Source organism: Cebus imitator, unplaced genomic scaffold (assembly GCF_001604975.1).
Source record: "Cebus imitator isolate Cc_AM_T3 unplaced genomic scaffold, Cebus_imitator-1.0 Scaffold9, whole genome shotgun sequence".
Classification (NCBI taxonomy): domain Eukaryota; kingdom Metazoa; phylum Chordata; class Mammalia; order Primates; family Cebidae; genus Cebus; species Cebus imitator.
This window is the reverse complement of record NW_016107324.1, coordinates 26,080-39,159: the sequence shown is the minus strand read 5'-3', so window position 1 is coordinate 39,159 and position 13,080 is coordinate 26,080. Positions and strand designations below refer to the sequence as shown.

General features: G+C 40.1%; 1 protein-coding gene across 1 annotated transcript in view; it reads right to left on the bottom strand.

The window, feature by feature from the left end:
* STAU2 (staufen double-stranded RNA binding protein 2) overlaps nucleotides 1-12,880 on the bottom strand; it is a 342,311-nt gene extending 329,431 nt beyond the window's left edge. The window contains exons 1-3 of the mRNA XM_017544235.1: nucleotides 12,737-12,880; nucleotides 6,638-6,751; nucleotides 5,055-5,120 (exon numbers count right to left, since the gene is read on the bottom strand). The gene's annotated coding sequence lies outside the window, so the exon portion shown is untranslated. The remainder of the gene's footprint in view (nucleotides 1-5,054; nucleotides 5,121-6,637; nucleotides 6,752-12,736) is intronic.
* Between the last annotated feature and the right edge of the window lie 200 nt (nucleotides 12,881-13,080).

The following is a 13,080-nucleotide window of genomic DNA, read 5'->3' as shown; positions in this document are numbered from 1 at the left end:
TTTTTACACAGAGTCTTGCTCTGTTACCCAGGATGGAATGCAGTGGTGCGATCTTGGCTCACTGCAACCTCTGCCTCCCAGGTTGAGGCTATTCTCCTGCTTCAGCCTCCCAAGTAGCTAGGATTACAGGCGTGTGCCACCACCCCCGGCTAATTTTTTGTATTTTCAGTAGAGACCGGACTTCACGGTGTTAGCCAGAATGATCTCCTGACCTCGTGATCTCCCTGCCTCAGCCTCCCAAAGTACGTACTGGAATTACAGGCATGAGCCACCAAGCCCAGCCCAATAGCAGTGTTAACAGTCAAATTAATAGCAGTAGTACCAGAACCAATGCTAAGCATTTTGCCTTTGTTACCTCAATTACCCCTCACAACAAACCTCTGAGATCGTGGTCATTATTCCTTCAACTCTAGACTTTGTTTCTTGGTAATTATCGTCTGGTCTTATACTATCCAATGTAATAAAAACTTTTTTTTTTTTAATGACACCTGGCTCCTTCTTGCCCTACAGGGTTCTCCTATTCCCCTGACACAGAAAATTTCTGTCTTGTCCTGCCTGTCATCCCTTCCACTTCAGTTAGGCCTTAAAACTTCCTCTTAACTTCCATGTTCCCAACACCTACTACCTAACCTCACTAAAAGGAATGACCAGACTACTTTGATCCCTGGGATCAAATTCCCAGTTGCTAGGCTCTCCCAATACTACAACTGCCTAATATAGACTTTTCCAGTTCCTTAGGGCACACTGACCTGTCAAGTCTGCCTCACCAGCTAATCTCCAAAGCTTGGCCCTATTTCAGCTACTCATTTAAAAATATTTTTTCACCACACAGATCTTCGTAATTTATATTTGCTATAGCTTACTGTTAAAATGAGTTTTACTGGGGGACCTGTAATTAATGATCAGGGAGAAAGGCCCAAAATATACCATACTTGTACTTATTAAGGTACCCCAGAAACTAGTATACTCCTCTTAGTTATCTGTTAAATAATGAATAAAAAATATAAAGTAATGTTTATACATACTAAAATATAAGTAATGATTGTAAGTACAGAAAATTCTCAGGGAGCATAATCCAAAGAATGTTATTTACAAATAAAAAGAAATAGATGACAGTAGACATATATAAGCAATTCACAAAAGGCAAAACACAAAAAAACAAGAAATATTTAAATATTACATAAACACAAAGTAAAATACCACCTTTTGTCAGACAGATTGGCAAAGACTGAAATTTTGTCAAGGAAGTAAGGAAATAACTAGATATATTTCTGGCAAATATAATTTTGTCTTTTTGAAACCTATACACCAAATATTTTTTAAATCCACATACATCTTTAACCAGTATTTCCATTTCTAATAATTAATTATAAGAAAATAATTGGACAAAGAGATGTTTATTAAAAAAATTCACTATGGCACTAACTACAATAAAAATCTATCCAACAATAAGGGCTTGGTTAAACAAGTTTTAGTACATCCAAACTAATAATTATTAAATCACTTCAAAGCAGTATATATTGTATAATCCTAGTTTTTAAGAAATAACATATTCACATAAAAACATACTTGCATAGAAAAAAAATCTATAAGTATGCACCCCAAAATGTTACTGGTAACATTTTGTTACCGGTAACATCTCTGTAAAAGAAATGGAATTTTTTTTAATTTTTTTTCTTATCTATCACACCTAATTTTCTACAGTAAGCACAGGTTGCACACGGATAATAATAACACACATTCTTAAAAGGCAAAACAACAACTAAGATCACAATTTAAATGCAGAACAGTGCCGCTATTAGAACACAGAACATCCATGTTCCATGATAATACTAAAGTCAGGCAAAGTTAGTAACAGATAACTTAGTATTCAATAGCCTAGTTTTTAATTAGTTTTAGTAATACATATGGAAGAATCTGTTATGATTAAAAAAGCACGTAATTCAGGTATTTTAACAAAAGACTTCCCAAATAAAAATGTAGTACTAATCCTAGAGACAATGTTGAAAAATCACATAGTAAAAATCTCAACTGTTTCAAGTTGAGTATCAACTTAAACCCTCTGTGCATGCCTAGGGTCTCATTCTGTTACCCAGGCTGGAGTGCCACAGTGGCACTATCACAGTTCACTGCAGCCTCAACCTCCCAGGATCAAGTGATCCTCCCACCTCAGTCTTCCAAGTAGCTGAGACTACATCTATGTGCCACCCTATCTAATTTTTTTTTTTTTTTTTTTGTAGAGATAGGGTCCTACCATGTTGCCCAAGCTGGTCTCAAAATCTTGGGTTCAAGCAATCCTCCTGCCTCAGCCTCCCAAAGTGCTGGGATTCTGCCACCACACCTGGCTCTTTTATACATTTACCTTGAAAACCCTCACTGTTATGAGAAAGTGGCTGCCGAGAAAGTAAGATTTAAAAATCACTCATGAGTTTAAGAATTCAACTCTATGTTTAGCTGAAGAGAAACTCATTATCTCAGACTTGAACAGTTTGGGGGATGACAACTGAGAGTCAATAACAAGAGGGGGGCTCTTAAGTTATTCTAGGACTACACATCTACTACAGGTTGAGCATCTCAAATCCAAAAATCTGAAATCCAAAATCTTCAAGATTTCAAAGTTCTTGAGTACCAACATAATGCTCAAAGGAAATGCTCATTGGAGCATTTTGGATATGGGATTTTTGGATTAGGGATACTCAGCCAGTAGGCAAAATTCCAAAATCAAAAAAAAAATCTGAAAACCAAAACACTTCTGGTCCCAAGCATTTTGGATAAGTTATACTAAACCTGTACAAGCTAAGAATGTATATCCCCAGGCACTGGGTACAATTTCTAGCCAATATCCAGGGAACTGCTTATGGCCATGTAGAACATTATCTAGGAACTGTCTGCAATGCCTGTTTCAACATGACCTGCAACACAGCCAGTTAGTAAATCCTCATTAAGATTAATCCATAAACTATAATTTTCAATGAAGTTGGCTGGCATAAAATGATCATTTCCAAATATCTGTGGCAGAATATGAAAAATTATTTAACTGTAACCAAATAATTAATGGCAGGTATCCGTGGAAAGTTATTTAATGGCAACTTGACACCTATAACAGTTTGCAAATCAAGTCTCATAATGCTTCCACTGGGATTTGATAGCAGCTGTGAGGAAAGAGGAAGCACTAAGCACAGGACAGCTCTACGATTTCTTTAATTAGTAACGTTTTGATGAAAGCAATTTTTGTTGCATAAGGAAAGCTTCCAGTAGAGGAGAAAACTAAGTAACAACTTTACATGATGGAGAGTTAGTTGCATTTGTGTAACACAAGCAGCATACAATACCAAAACTGACAACATAATTTCGTAGTTACTGTTGAAAATAAATATCTCCTTGCTTTAGTGACAACTCTAGCACCATTCATACGCTCATACACACCACAAATAAATAAATGAAAATTATTTACATTGTTTATTCTAGGACCTGGGGATGTAAGCATAAACAAGCATAGTCACTGTCTGTCTTCATGAAACATACTGTCTAGCAAGGGAGACAGATGTTAAAACAAATAATTACATATTTGACTATAACTGCAAATGTCATGATGTTATTAAACAAAAGGGCAGGGTGCCATGAGAGCATATAGTAGGACTGCAGTCAAGTAAGCCAAACCCAGGGGAGGGGAAGAGAGGTCCAGACAGAGGAAATCTGTGCAAATCCCTGCAGCTGGAACAACCTTACCCAATCTAGGAAATCAGTCTAGTATAACTGAAGCACTGAGATTATTTCTTGGGCACACATCAAGTCTAAGATGTATAATGACATCCAAGAGATCGAGATAGTAAATGCTACATGAATCTGGAACTCAGAATATAAACTTAGAAGCCATTAGCTTAGAAATACCATGGGATGCACAGGAACTAGAGATTTCTTAGGCAAGGTGAGCAGGACTGTATATTGGAGGGCAGGGGGTCAAGATTACGTTCTTTTTTTTTTTTTTTGAAACAGAGTCTTACTCTGTCACCCAGGCTGGAGTACAGTGGCGCAATCTCAGCTCATTTCAACCTCCACCTCTTGGGTTCAAGCAATTCTCCTACCTTAGCCTCCCAAGTAGCTGGGATTACAGGCATGCACCACCACAACCTGCTGATTTTTTTTGTATTTTTAGTAGAGACAGGGTTTCACCAGGCTGGTCTTGAACTCCTGACCTCAGGTGATCCACCTGCCTCAGTCTCCCAAAATGCTGGGAATACAGGCATGAACCACAACGCCCAGCCAAGATTACTTTCTTAATCACAGAAAAAAAAAATTTAATTACTTCTCTCTGGATTTGCAATCAAAAGAAATAAAGTATTTTGTCTGCTTCCTTGTTTTTTTGGCTTTTTTAGGAGGGAGAGGATCTCACTATGTGCCCAGTCTGGCTCAAACTCCTGGGCTCAAGATATCCTCCCACCTCACTTCCCAAAGTGCTAGGGCTAGGTGTGAGCCACCCAGCCCGGCTAAAAGTATTTTCTAACACTATAGTTACAATACAATGTTCTAGTTAATGGGAAAGGTAAAATTAAATGTATAAAGTTCTTGGAGAAACACCAAGAACTAGGAAAAGCACTTCTTTCAGTGAGCCTAAGGTATTACATGCTGTAGTTTATCAAAGCACTTCCTTCTAGCATTTTTCAGTGATCTGGAAAATGAACCTTTTTTTTTTTAAACACAGATACAACTACTTCACAAGATTTGTCACTAAAAATGCTTTGAGTCCACCTACTGAAGCTGTATCATGATCATAAGCATTCTGAACACATCAACAAGTCCTAAAGGGATGTGACATCAAGAACAGACAAACCTTCTGCCTTGCACACCCAGAAGTTACCAACTTTCAGAAAATCATTCTAATCCTTAAACAACCTGCCCTACACAGCTTCCAATGATGATTATATAGTACATAACTGCTTTAAAAAGTGATGAGTCAGGTTACAGTTACAGAAAAGAAAAGCTGAGTTAAAATGTTTCACAATTTATGGCCAAAGCACCACGTAAGCATGAAAAATGCCTTAACACAAACTCACCTGATTTATTTGAAGCATGTTAAGACAATATTGACCAAACTGCTGTATCCCTCACGGCTCCAAAAACTGGAAAATGAAAATGAAGAAATAAAGTTCAACTTAGCTGATAATCTCAATGACTGGGTTTTAAACACATGCCCCTGATCAAAATCAAGTATTAAATGTAATTTATCCAGATCTGCATAGAACTTTCTATGACGATAAAAATGTTCTATACTTGTACTGTCCAATCTGGTAGTCATTAGCCACATGTGGCTACTGGGCACTTGAAATGTGGCTAGAGCAATCAAGAAAATACATGTTTTTCTTTTATGTTAACTTAAATAAGCACATATCATAGTGGCCACCGTACTGGACAGTACAGATCTGAACAAAGCCCCTTCTGCTTCTAGACTTCTAAGACAATCCCAACAAAAGTGAAGCTGTTAAAAAACAAATCTGAAAGTTAATATTTAACGTACACACCCCTTTTTGCAGCCATGTTTTAAACAGCTTTGTTTTCATCTTCTATATGATAAATTAATCCTAAAGAAGATGCAACACCACAAGTATTCTCTTAGATGGTATGGAAACAAGCATATAGTACGATCATCTTACTGATTATTTTTTTCTCTGTCATTTTGTCTGTTATCATCGGTATAAAAATAGCATGCATATTAAAATTTCAAGTCAGGCATGGTAGCTCACACCTGTAATCCCAGCACTTTGGGAGGCTGAGGTGGGTGGATTATTTGAGGTCAGGAGTTTGAGACCAGCCTGGACAACATAGTGAAAACCCTGCCTCTACTAAAAATACAAAAATTACCCAGGCATGGGTGGTGCCCGCCTATAATCCCAGGTACTTGGGAGGCTAAGGCAAGAGAATTGCTTGAACCCAGGAGGTAGAGGTTGCAGTGAGCCAAGATCCAACCACTGCACTCCAGCCTGGACTACAGAGTGAGGCTCCATCTCAAAAAAATTTTCACATAAAATTCTCTGAAAAAGTCACCATCATGACTATTGTTACATTTGGGTTTACCTCCTTCTGAGCCTGAAACCTTTTCCTTGGTTATATTTCTTTTACATGGCAAAGCTGTTTTACATGTAATTTAAAAACAGATACCAATGACAGGAAGGAAAGTCCAAATTATAAACAAATAAATCATGGGATCTTGTAATGAAAAAATGTTTATATAAAACATAAATTATGTACAGACCTCTCCCCAAAAATTATCTGCAAAGCAACAACAGTTGTGATACACAGCAAAAGGGCTACATCTAATCACTTGTGTAGAAACTTTTATGCTGTAAAATTTTAATACTGAACTTTCTCTTAGAAGCAAATGTTTTGTAAGTACACACACACATACACAAACACACGCTATTTGGCTACCATTTTTTCAAGATGACAAACTGGAGTCAATTCAAAATGACTTTCAAAACTTTAATATTTTTCTTACAATAGTGTCCTCAGTATCTGCATCAATTTTTATTTCTTTTCTAATTACTTTCACATTTCCTAAAAGAATGGGATGCTGTATAAAGAGCACAAGGCCTGGGTATTGGTGAATTTCAGTTCTAGTCAAAGTTCTTCAGGAGATTACCTTCTGAGCCTTGGTCAAATTACTTTGTGTATCTTTTGAGTTCTTCTTTTTCTGTCTTCTTTTTTTTTCTTCAATCTTTAAAAAGTAAGCTAAAGTCCTTGTGGTAGGCAGCCTCTAACAAATAGAATACAGCAGAAATAATGAGATACCACTTCCAAGATTAGGTTATAAAAATTCTTCGGTATCGCCTTCTCTCACTCATTTGCTCAGAGGGGAGCAGACGCTAAATTGTGGTGCCCTTTGGAGAGGCCCACATGGCAAAGAACTGAGAAAAGCCTCTGGCCAATAGCCAACAAAAATTGATTTCTTCACTCCAAGAGCCCCAAGAAACTGAACCCTACAAGAGCCACATGAATGAGTTTGGAAACAGCTCTTCCACCAGTAAAGCCTCCAGATGCAACTGCAGCCTCAACTGACAGCTTGACTATCACCTCTTTTATAAGCTGCAGGCACCCAGATAACCTGCACCCTGATTTCTAGCTCATAGTAACTGTAAGATAATGTTCTTAAATTCTGGTGCAATGTGCTATGCAACAATAAATAAGACAATCCTATCCAACTCTATCATTTAATACTCCTATGGTGCTTTAGATATTAATTTACATTTGGATAGGCAAAAAAAAAAAAAAAAAATCCCTGTTCAACATAAGCAAATGAGTAACATTAGAACTTCAAAGTGGCAAATTATAAAACTTAAAACAGTTACATTTTCAATTCAAAAAATGAGGTTTTAAAAAGTGTAGCATTTGTTATATGGTGTTAAAATACACGTTTTCAATAGGAATGGAGTATCTCATTAAAAACACTAGCTATAACTAAAAATACAAACACGAGCAATCATCTTTTTTTAACTGAAAACAGTTCATTTAAAAGGTAAAGTGTGAACAACCACTAAAAGCATCTCAGTGATTTTGCTTTCTAGAATTTAACATTACTGGTTGAGTACAGTGGCTCGCACCTGTAATCTCAGCACTCTGGGAGGCAGATCACAAGGTCAGGAGTTCGAGATCAGCCTGGCCAACATGGTGAAACCCTGTTTCTACTAAAAATACAAATATTATCTGGGTATGGCAACGCATGCCTGTAATCCCAGCTCCTCAGGAGGCTGAGTCTGGAGAATCATTTGAACCTGAGAGGCCAAGGCTATGGTAAGCCAAGATGGTGCCACTGCACTCCAGCCTGAGTGTCGGAGCAAGACTCTGTTTAAAAAAAAAAAAAAAAAAAATAGCATTTATCATTATTAATTAGGCACTCACCAACTTTGAAAAACTCCATTTTGTCTTTATTAGTACAAGCTTTTAAAGCTATAAGTGCTTATCTACAGACCTGTATGTATTTATTCAGTATTAGAGGCTGCTAACACTGGTAGCTGATTCCAAGAAGCAAGCACAGCAAGATATTGGGGTACCTTTTTGAAAGTTCTAATCTTCTTTTTATTTTTTGAGACGCAGTCTCACCCTGTTATCCAGGCTGGGGTGCAACGGCTCAGTCTCAGCTCACTGCAATCTCCACCTCCCAGGCTCAAGTGATTCTCCTGCCTCAGCCTCCCAAGTAGCTGGGGATATAGGTACATACCACCAGGCCCAGCTAATTTTTGTATTTTTAGTAGAGATGGGGTTTCACCATGTTGGCCAGGCTGGTCTTAAACTCCTGACCTCAGGTGATCCGCCTGCCTGGGCCTCCCAAAGTGCCAGGATTACAGGCATGAGTCAACAGGCCCGGCCTGAAAGTTCTAATCTTCTGATATATAGAAGATATTCCATGAAGTAACAAAAACGAAAACTTTATGAACATAAAATTGACCATACGCTTTAAATATTCTGTAAGGCTTTCCTTTACAATATAAAGAGCTATATAAATTAAAACACATGAAACTAATATGTCTACCACAGCACTCTATAACTGGCTAACATTCTGAAAATTAAACTTTTTTAATCAAACCAGTTACGATAGATTTATATCAATTTAAAAATTGTAATTGGTAATTACATCATGGACAATTCAGAATGCCCACAGTTGTACATCTGAAAGCCTCTGTTTCTACTTTAAAGACATGCTCAGTCTACTGTCATATATTTTAAACAATTTGATAAAATATCAAGACATATCAAAAAAGTGCAAAGTAGTTTTATAATGCCTATGGTTAAAATCATCTCCTTGGCCAGGCATGGTGGCTCATACCTGTAATCCCAGCACTTTGGGAGGCGAAGGTGGGTGGATCACCTGAGGTCAGGAGGTCGAGGCCAGCCTGGCCAACGTGGTGAAACCCTGTGTCTACTAAAAATACAAAAATTAGCTGGCCGTGGTGGCAGGCACCTGTAGTTCCAGCTACTCTGGAGGCTGAGGCAGGAGAATTGCTTGAACCCAGGAGACAGAGGTTGCAGTGAGCCAAGATTGCACCACTGCACTACAGCACAGGTGACAGGGCAACACTGTCTCAAAAAATTAAAAAATAATAATAAAAAGCCACTTCCTCTATGAAAAAAGTTTCCAGCTACAGTTGATTCCAATTACAACTAAGTACTTTCAGAGAAATGTATCCATGTGTCCCAAAAATGCCCTACAGTGATCTGGTCAGGCATATTAGGACAGGCAATACCAGATTCCAAGCTACTAAATGAAAAGAGGCAGGGCAGTTTACGGGGAGAGGGCACTACAAACTGGGGAAGATGTGATTCTCATGAAGAATTAATGATCCAACCTGTAACTGCAACGTACTGCTGATATAAGTCGTATTTTAATTATGAATTACATTTTGCCTATCTGAGAAATTAAAAGCTGTACAAAAAAATCTATATAATCCCCAATAATTAAACTACTTTATAAAATTGCATTGTTACTAAACTAATATTTATAATTTTTTTATATCAGCACCCATCCTACAGTTGATAGGCAATTCTCACTTAAATGCCTTATTTGAAAACATGAAAAGCAAAACAAAATTTACTATCCCTATTCTTAGACTACAAGCTGCTACAAAACTATCAATTCAATACTTCTTACTCTAAAAGGTCATGGGGTCCCTTAAAGAGCTTTTAAAAGTGTTTTTCATTTTGATTTTTTAAAGTAGGTACCCAAAAACACTGCTTTTATGTAAGGAAAACATGTCTTACTCCACAAACTATTCTAGCGGAAATAAATGCCACAGGCCAGGAAGATTAAAAAAAAAAAAAAAGGAAACTAACATCAGATACCAATTTTATATGTGAGGTGCCACATTTTGACATTTTTACATTAACTCATTCCTCATCGTCTTGGGATGCAGGCATTATCTCCATTTTTGTAGACGTCTGGTTATTTGCCTACAGTCACACTGCTAGGATCAAAACCCAGTTCACTCTGGCTCAAAGTCCTATTTTCTTCACTATATACCAAATTATAAAAGACTTGCCTTTTTTTTTTTTAATTTTTTAAGCATCAGCGTGGTGAAAAATAAAAAATTTGCCTTCTGATTTTTCCTTTAAAAAGTCAAGGGCTTTACCTCTAGGACAACATAATGGCAAAGCTCCTATATAGAACTTGGGGAGGATTATTTAGAATCAAACAATGCACACATAAAAATTATAATTATGATGATTCTAAACACTCATCTAATATTTTGTGTCCCTCTAAGGGACACAAATATATCTAAGTGTGAATAATCACACTGTGCATGTCTCAAACTATGCAATCTAATAGAGAATTCAATTTTGCAATATCTAGAGTTTTCCCTCTATTATGAACTGTACACATAAATGATCAGATACCCAGCACCAAACGTGTCTAAAACAAAAGGAGATAATAGGAGTAAAGAGAAGGGCAGGCACAAAGGAAAAAACAAAAACAAAAACCATTTGGCAGACTATATCTTCTAGAACCTAAACAGTAATCCTCGATTTCTGGATTGTCTGTATATTTAAAAGCTTGATGAATATCTTAGATTTTTTTTATATTCATATTCTTTGTTGAAAAGCAAACCAAGTCACCCTTTCTAGCACTTCATTCCAGACAAGCCAAGTAAGCTAAAATGTAAAATTTACATGACTTTCCAAGCTGAAGTATTTAGGAGTTAAGGACCACAATGTATGTAACTTAAATGGTCCAGGGGAAAAATATTTTGTGTCTGATAGAGAGCAAATAATAAATGCATAAAATGTTAACAAGTGAATCTGAATAAAGGTTACCAAAATGTTGTTTGTATTATTCATGTAATTTTTCTGTAAGGTTGAAATTATTTCCAAATAAATTAAAATTTTAAAATTACACAGCATTCTATTTGAAATTAACAATACGTACTTGGATCATACAGCAACATTCTTACAAATACAAAACACTGGTTTTTATGGGGAAAAAAAATGCAGTAATTTGCGAGCAAGTATGTACCATATCCTACCAACTAATCATCACTTAGGAATAAATTTCAGACTACCCTACTATATAATGAAATGTGGCAATGGTGACTTGACTTGAAACCATAGCAAGAAAAACACACAAACACACCAGATAGTTTGGCATAACTGCTTCACAAATTTATTACAGGCCTGCTGCAAAATGCAGCAAATCTACAATTAAAGTGATATGTGATATCTCTGATTTGCGGTATAATACAAACTGAACAATGAAAATCTTGCCATATTACAAAACAGAAATGGAGAGTAAGTCTTGGTTTTGGTAGTTTTATTAAATAACATTTTTCCACCGCAGCTCAGTTCACAACTGTATACTTGAATCATCTAAAGAAAGCAAGGACGGGGAAAAAATATCCTGGAGAAATATTGAAATATTTTCACCTCCAAGGTTACTATCATCCTGCCTGCCCATCACAATTTTGATTTCAAGTACTCACTATGCTGGTCTAAAACAGAGGATGCATCAGAAGCCAAGTAACGCTCAGCAAAAGTTCACCAAAATTATAAAATCAAACATCAAATAATAAACGTTTTCAGTTAACAGTAAAGTATCTTTAAAAGTTCATCTCCATCCTTTCTTCAGGATCCACCCACTTTAAAATCCTTTGGTAAATTCCCAGGTCTACCCTAATTGACTGGTCCCTCTCTATCTGCCCAAACAGTTCTTAACCCTTTGGAGTGTGGATGGGGGTAAGGGAACATCACAGACAATATGGACCCTTACCAAAGAAAATTATTCACAAATGCAAAATTCTACACATATTTCCAAGGACTTTCAGAACCCCACGGCCATTATGCCCATCCCCTCCTTAAGAATCCCAGCATGGCGTGCTCCTCAATCGCCTCTGCGGAGCACCCCCCGCCTCCGGGCCACGGTCCCCGGGTCGCCCCCTGAGACATCGGAGTTCCTGCTCTCACTAAGTGGATTCCGTAACAGAGCTTTGTCTCCTCGCCCAACTCCCTTCACCCTGGCAAGGTCACTACCGCCAACTACCCCTTTAAGCCGAGCCATCATGGTAGGAGTTCGTAGGAGCCACAGCAGAACTTGCCCGTCATAGGATATATTTTGTCCCCTCGGCCCCACCTACCTTCTCCATTTCGGCAAGTTACGTCTTTACCACTCACCCATTCTACAGAAATAGCCGCCGCCGCCACCCCCCGGCGCGCCCCGGCCCCGACGCTCCGCCTCCAGCACCCCCAGGCCCATTCCCCGCAGACCCTCCCCGGGTCGCCCTCCCCGGTCCTCTCCCAGGTGCTCCCCCCGCTCACTGCCACACCGCGGCTGCATTCGCCGTCCCCTCTTCCGGCCGTAGCCACCCTGGCCCCCGAGACCCTCAGCCTCCCGCGCCCGCAGCCGCGCTCCTGCCTCCCCCACCTCTGCACCCCCACTTGGCCCGGCCTCTTCGCCTTCTTCCCGGCTCCTCCCCTCAGGACACCTGTGTCGTCCCACCCGCTCTGCCACACACGCCCCCCCCACCCCAATTGCTTCGCCCCCCGGTCCTCCCTCCCCCGCCGGTCTCCCCTCCCGCTGCTGCCCCGAGAGAGCCGGAGGAGGGAGGAAAGGCGCGGGGGAGGGGAGGCCGCGAAGGGGGCCGCTGTTCTCCGGGTTCGCCGCGCCGCGGACCTGCAGGGCTCCCCAGCGCCCTCTGCCTCCTACGCTGGCGGGGCGGAAGTCGGGGTCTCCCGGGCGCCCCAGATGAGGGGTATTTACCTTCTTGCCGGGGACACTTTGCAGACGGCTCCAACATTGGCAAACACTACAGAGAACTGACCCCGCTCGGCCGCCGCCGGCTTCCACCCCTCTGGCTCCCCGCCCCCCGCCTCCGCCCGCCTCCCCGGCGCTCGCGCCGCGCGCCCCCGCCTGCGCAGCCGCTCCCGCGCCCCAGCACGCCCGACCGGCGCGCGCGCCCGGCACCGGCTCTACCTCCACTCCGCCTCCCGCCAGCCCGCGACCCAGCGCGGCCATTGTTCGCGACGCCGCTCCCGCCCCCTGGCGGCTGCCGGGCCCCCGCAGCCGCAGGCTCTGCGGGGCCAGCGGCGGCGAGCTGGATCCCA